The sequence below is a fragment of the Diabrotica virgifera genome, chromosome 1, assembly GCF_917563875.1.
Source record: "Diabrotica virgifera virgifera chromosome 1, PGI_DIABVI_V3a".
Lineage (NCBI taxonomy): Eukaryota > Metazoa > Arthropoda > Insecta > Coleoptera > Chrysomelidae > Diabrotica > Diabrotica virgifera.
In genome coordinates, this window is record NC_065443.1 from 33,035,999 (window position 1) to 33,042,830 (window position 6,832).

Below are 6,832 nucleotides of genomic sequence, written 5' to 3' on the forward strand. Positions count from 1 at the left end.
AATAGCCAAGCCTCTAATACTACCCCATTCCTGTCATTATCAACGGCTTTTACCGCAATTTTTATGTAGCAGTAATGTCTGTTTCCGAAAATTCAGGTCCAATTTAGATGAACTAATTGACATAAACATCTTATTGAAAACAGAAAGTGACATCTACACAATAGTAGACAATCTTCATAAATCTATACAAGAAGCTACGCTACACCTAACTTCTATTAAACAAAACTTAAAGAGAATTCCCCACTGTAATAAAGGTGAAACGAGTAAGCGATGGACTACCCAGCCAATTGAAATAATATTCGAAAATATTACCTCAACTAACCAAGATAACCATCGTTACACCCTTAGCTTAGCTCAGTCACTCAGGTGTGTGTTCGTCTTGTCCTAACCTTAGATGTGAACTATGAAAATTGGAATGGAAGCAAACAAAACAATAATTTTAACTAATCATGTTTATTTTTCATAAAAGATATAATAAATAAAATGACTTAGTAAATTGCATTAACAAATGTATTTAAATTCTTGCCAAAAACTAACAATTCTGGACTATACTTATGGCTTTTGGTAGCTGATGGTATCTTCTTGATGTCGTATGGTACTGCTGCTGGTTCTGCAACGGGCTCTGGGGTTGTAGGTGTTGTATTCCACCAGGCCTACGGATGTTGGTCGTTGCAGTCTTGGTTATGTGGTTGCAGCCCTGATGACATGGTCCTCTTTGTTGTATCGCCGGCGATTTGAGGGTTGTTGAAACTCCCGGAGGGAGAAAAGTGGTTTCTTTCCAAAAAACTATAAAACAGAGACATATCAATCATCAAGAAGAAAAACCAACGTGTGCCATCTGCCGTTCTAATCGTCAGAAAGAGTAGCAGATGACAAGAATAAATCAAATGAAATTTAGATGAGAATAGTTAAAATTCTGATTACTAAACGTGCATACATGTAAATTAAAAGATAATTATATTTGAAACTAAAATATCAGAACACATGGTCTGACATTGGAAGTTAGGTTAGATAAAAAACAATTAGAAAAACTGTTAGACGGAGAAATATAATCACAATATAATGTTATCCTTACCCCAAGAGATGATTTGATGAAATAGAAATGATTTATTTTTCGAATTACATGCCTTTTTAAGGATTAATTTTTCCCGTCCAGTGTATGTCAGGGAGTAGGGGGTCAAGTCGATGAAGTGACACTGTCATTGAAAAGGACATTTAAAATGACAACCAAGTACTATGAAGTAGCGGCATGTTCCGTATTGAAAATACAGATATTTGGAGAGTATGAATATACGAGGTATGTTCAGTATGATGATTTAAATGAAAGAGATATATTAAATAGAAGATAATAAAAGAAGGTAATAAAAGAGAGCGCCAACCGATTTTTAAAGGGGAAAATGGGTAAACCAATTAGAAGAAGATAATTATTAATGAAATATTAAAGGAAATAAGGTAAAATAATTATTTAAAAATAAAATATCAAAGATGTGACGTTTGTAACGTTACACACTCCTCTCACCCATCAGAAAAATTTTGAACACACGTGAGAAATTTTTCCCAAAGAAAACAGGAATGTTACACACTCCCTCCACTCATCAGAAAAATTTCGAACACAGGTGAGAAATTTTTCTCAAGGAAAACAAGAAATCAAAGTTTTAACCAGAAATAAATATATGCAGTAGTAATTGTTCAAAACAAATCAAAAATAAATACTGATAATAAAGTAATCATTAAGTCAATGTATATAGTTAACTTAAATTAATAATCATAAAAAATTTTAAAGTACCAAAATAATTTTCAGATGTTACTCTGGGGAAAATAAAAATATTACCCAATGAATTGTAGTATTCATCACACTATAAAATATTTATTTATTATAAATAAATGACATCAGAGAATATCTATCTCTGGAAAAAAAATAAATGTACTTTAAAAAAGTATGAAATTAATTCAAAATTATAAAGACATGTAGTATAAAGTGTAAGTAATAATTAAATTTTACTAAGAATCCAAAAGTAAGTAAGTAACCATAGTCAAATAATGTAGACATATTAAAAATGAATTGCATTGCAAATATTCTGGTATTTATATAAAATAAAAGGCATATAACCAAATTTAAGTAAATATAAGGGATAGCACATCCTATATAAAATAAATAAGTAGCTATTGGAGCTACTAACAACAACTGAATCTCGAACAAAATAACAAGTACTCGGATAACAAGTACCTAAAGTAAGGTAATAATATAATAATCAATATGATAAGGTGAGTAAAAGCATATAAGTAGATAAAGATAACATAAGTATAATATGATAAAAAGAAATGCAAGTGCAACTATAGATAAACCATTAAAAAAAAATAAGTACCAACTATATTATGGAAAGCCAAAAAGACAAAGTTCTACACCAAAGGGTTTGAAAAAACTGCATAAAACCAGTCCTAAAAGACTTGACCAATAAGTTAATAAAGAGAGAGAGAGATAATGATACATAATGCAAATGCTACTTCCATCAAATGCATACCAGGGATCTACACTAAAGAACAAAATATATGTATAAAAATGCATAAATATGATTTGCAAAGATGGAAAATAACAAATGCTAGTAGCTAAACTACAATCATACTTCAAAGCGCCACCATTCTACACCAGATTTCTAAAAGTAGATATGCATAGAATTGTTTGAACTCCAAAAGAAAAAATTTATAAAAGACATCATCCTAAAAATAATATACAGCATTAAACTGTATATCAACAGTCATTAAGACCAAAAAAACGGAACTCAGACTCAATAGATCTGGCCCAACCCTATGGATAACTTATATGTACCCTAGGAAAAAAAAACATTAGGTGTCTATACAGCTATATATAAGCCATACACAACTTATAAGTGCCGGATGAGGCTTTCATGCTAATCTGTATCAAAAATCAGTACAACACCCAAAATAAAATAACAAAAAAATAATATATAGATAAATAGGGCATTGTTAAATAAAAAAGATGTTAAATATAATGTTTATCATAATTAATATAAGTGCAATAATGCAAAAAATTGAAAAATGTAAAATATCATACTTTACGAAGAAAAATTTTTTTGAGATTCAAGACAAGAAGAAGAATGATTTAAATTAATATTCTGAATACGTAAAGAAGAAGAATAAGAATAAAATACCTCAATGAAAGAGAAGAACTTGAAAATTGTCCTAGTCTTTACTATACAAGTAAAGTAGTATATACCATCGGAACAGAAAGTTCGACGGAAACAACAAAATTTTTGGTAGTTGTACAAAATTGGTAATAAATATATGAAAACAACTAGGAAATATAAGAATAAGTAAAAAGTAATTGAAAATAAGTAATAAAACAAGATGTAAATGCACTTTAGAGTACACAGAAGTACCTATGAAAAGAACGCAGAAGAAATAGTACGTATAAAAAGTACAGAAAATATGACAATAAATGGAAAAATTCTCTTGGGTTTTGGAAAGTTACAACAAAATATGAAAGTAATTAAAGAAGAACTACCAAAAAAACTGGTTAAATTAAAAAAACAGAAAAAAAAAATGCCATGTGGACATTACTATCAAGGTTCTAACATAAAAATTAGCCAAAAAAAGTAGGTAAAAAGTATCAAAATGTTAAAAATACCAATATTTGCAACTTAAATGTATTTTAAATCAATTATGCTGAAATATATAATTAAATTATTGAAACTGGTAATACTTTTTGACCCATAACATGTGAAAATATATAAAAATTAGTCAAAAAGGTAGTCAAAAAGTACCAAAATAGATAATATATATAGATTTACTGCAAAAATTGAATATAAAAATGAAAAATATGAAAATAGTATTTATTAATGCTTGTTGTCTGCTACCAAACCACACACTCACAGCTCGATTCTTCGGATAAGACAAGTGCGTTGGTGCGCCAGTGAAACGAGTAAGCGATGGACTACCCAGCCAATTGAAATAATATTCGAAAATATTACCTCAACTAACCAAGATAGCCATCGTTACACCCTTAGCTTAGCTCAGTCACTCAGGTGTGTGTTCGTCTTGTCCTAACCTTAGATATGAACTATGAAAATTGGAATGGAAGCAAACAAAACAATAATTTTAACTAATCATGTTTATTTTTCATAAAAGATATAATAAATAAAATGACTTAGTAAATTGCATTAACAAATGTATTTAAATTCTTGCCAAAAACTAACAATTCTGGACTATACTTATGGCTTTTGGTCGCTGATGGTATCTTCTTGATGTCGTATGGTACTGCTGCTGGTTCTGCAACGGGCTCCGGGGTTGTAGGTGTTGTATTCCACCAGGCCTACGGATGTTGGTCGTTGCAGTCTTGGTTATGTGGTTGCAGCCCTGATGACATGGTCCTCTTTGTTGTATCGCCGGCGATTTGAGGGTTGTTGAAACTCCCGGAGGGAGAAAAGTGGTTTCTTTCCAAAAAACTATAAAACAGAGACATATCAATCATCAAGAAGAAAAACCAACGTGCGCCATCTGCCGTTCTAATCGTCAGAAAGAGTAGCAGATGACAAGAATAAATCAAATGAAATTTAGATGAGAATAGTTAAAATTCTGATTACTAAACGTGCATACATGTAAATTAAAAGATAATTATTATATTTGAAACTAAAATATCAGAACACATGGTCTGACATTGGAAGTTAGGTTAGATAAAAAACAATTAGAAAAACTGTTAGACGGAGAAATATAATCACAATATAATGTTATCCTTACCCCAAGAGATGATTTGATGAAATAGAAATGATTTATTTTTCGAATTACATGCCTTTTTAAGGATTAATTTTTCCCTTCCAGTGTATGTCAGGGAGTAGGGGGTCAAGTCGATGAAGTGACACTGTCATTGAAAACGACATTTAAAATGACAACCAAGTACTATGAAGTAGCGGCATGTTCCGTATTGAAAATACAGATATTTGGAGAGTATGAATATACGAGGTATGTTCAGTATGATGATTTAAATGAAAGAGATATATTAAATAGAAGATAATAAAAGAAGGTAATAAAAGAGAGCGCCAACCGAGTTTTAAAGGGGAAAATGGGTAAACCAATTAGAAGAAGATAATTATTAATGAAATATTAAAGGAAATAAGGTAAAATAATTATTTAAAAATAAAATATCAAAGATGTGACGTTTGTAACGTTACAAAGGAAATGATTGCTAGAAATAGAAAAATAGAGGAAGAGTGGCGACGAAAAAGAACACCTGAGAACAAGACGGGATTAAATAAAATCAACAAGAAAACTAAACTACAATAATTGCATAATATCAAAAATAATAAAATACAAGAATATCTTACAGGCTTATCAGCAAAATTCCAGGCTCCAGGAAGAGGAATTTCTGGAATGGCCCTATTAGATGGACTTACCTATACAAAAAATTACCACTAAAGAAGTTAGAAATATTATCCAGCATGAAATCAGTACCAAAAATCTCCAGTGTATGACCTGATCAACGGGAAAATACTGCAGCAATTACATAATATGCAAAGCTCTAAAAATGATATCGCAAGTATTGAAGGCAATAATTAGGCTGCGGTACTACGGTACTACCCAGAACAATGGAAAGTGGCACAAATTATTCTCATACCTAAGCCGGGGAAAAACAAAACTCAGGTGTCTTTATACAGACCAATAAGCCAGCTACTTGTTCTATCAAAAATCTTGGAAAAACTTATTCTTAAACAATTATCCCCAGTTATAAAAAAAAGAAAACTAATTCCTCAACACCAATTTGGGTTAAGATCACAACACGGAATGAGAGAACAGGTACATATTCTGGTAAGACACATCAGAAATGATTAGAAAATATAAGGTATTGTTCTGCTGCATTCCTGGACGTTGGTCCGGCTTTCGACAAGGTATGACATGCTGGTATCTTATATATTTTATAAACTAAATAAAAACTTTCCCCATCCATTTTATCAAACCCTAAAAAGCTATATTTCCAACCTACATTTCCTAGTCAAGCTGGATAATGAATTCACAAGCTTCAGACCAATAAAAGCCGGATATTACCACAAGGAAGTGTCTTTGGACCGATATTGTACTTACTTGCTCTACACTACTGACCTACCGACAAATAACATAACAAAGTGTGCAACTTTTGTTGATGACTCCGCTGTACAAGCCTCTCACCATGATTCAATCACAGCATCCAGAACCCTTCAAAAAGGCCTTATAATTATTAAGGTACCAAGGGTATTATAAGGATAATAACGCTTGAGGTCAATGGTGTAAATACCGAGGGCCTTTGGCGAGAGCGATATATGTTGACCGAAAGCGTTATTATCTATAATACCCGTGGTGCCTTCAACGTTTAATATCCGACTAAATTATTCTTTATATGCAAAAAATTTGAATGAATTTTTAATTAATTAGTTTTCAAATAAGCACATTTACCAATAGCTGTAACGTAATTGTGGTAACCGTAGTTGTTGTTTTACTTAGGTGGTTATTTGTCAACTTGACAGTATTTAAGTAGTTATTTAAATTTAATGCCCTAGTGCGTTATTTTTCAAAATAACGGCCTAGGGCATTAAATCATACTTAGCTGACTTCGAAATCATGTCATTATTTGTCAAATAATATACCAGTCGGACATTATGGTAGGGGAGCCCAAGCGGGGATTTTTGCAGTTACTCGAGCGCGTCAGATTATCATATGGGGAGAAACCTGGTATCCTGCAGATGTACCTCTACCATATATTGGCTCTTAACACAAGGGAGTTCGTTAAGAGGGCCCGACAAAAAAAATCTATCCTTAAAAAAACTCGACTTTGTCAGATTAAGAT

The 6,832-nt window shown here is 31.6% G+C and overlaps 1 long non-coding RNA gene across 1 annotated transcript; it reads right to left on the bottom strand.

The window, feature by feature from the left end:
• Positions 1-434: 434 nt before the first annotated feature.
• Positions 435-5,181, bottom strand: LOC126882634 (uncharacterized). Its single transcript, XR_007697365.1, has 3 exons — positions 4,756-5,181; positions 4,230-4,463; positions 435-786 (listed from the first exon to the last, which is right to left on the bottom strand). It is a non-coding gene; the product is annotated as an uncharacterized LOC126882634 (long non-coding RNA).
• Between the last annotated feature and the right edge of the window lie 1,651 nt (positions 5,182-6,832).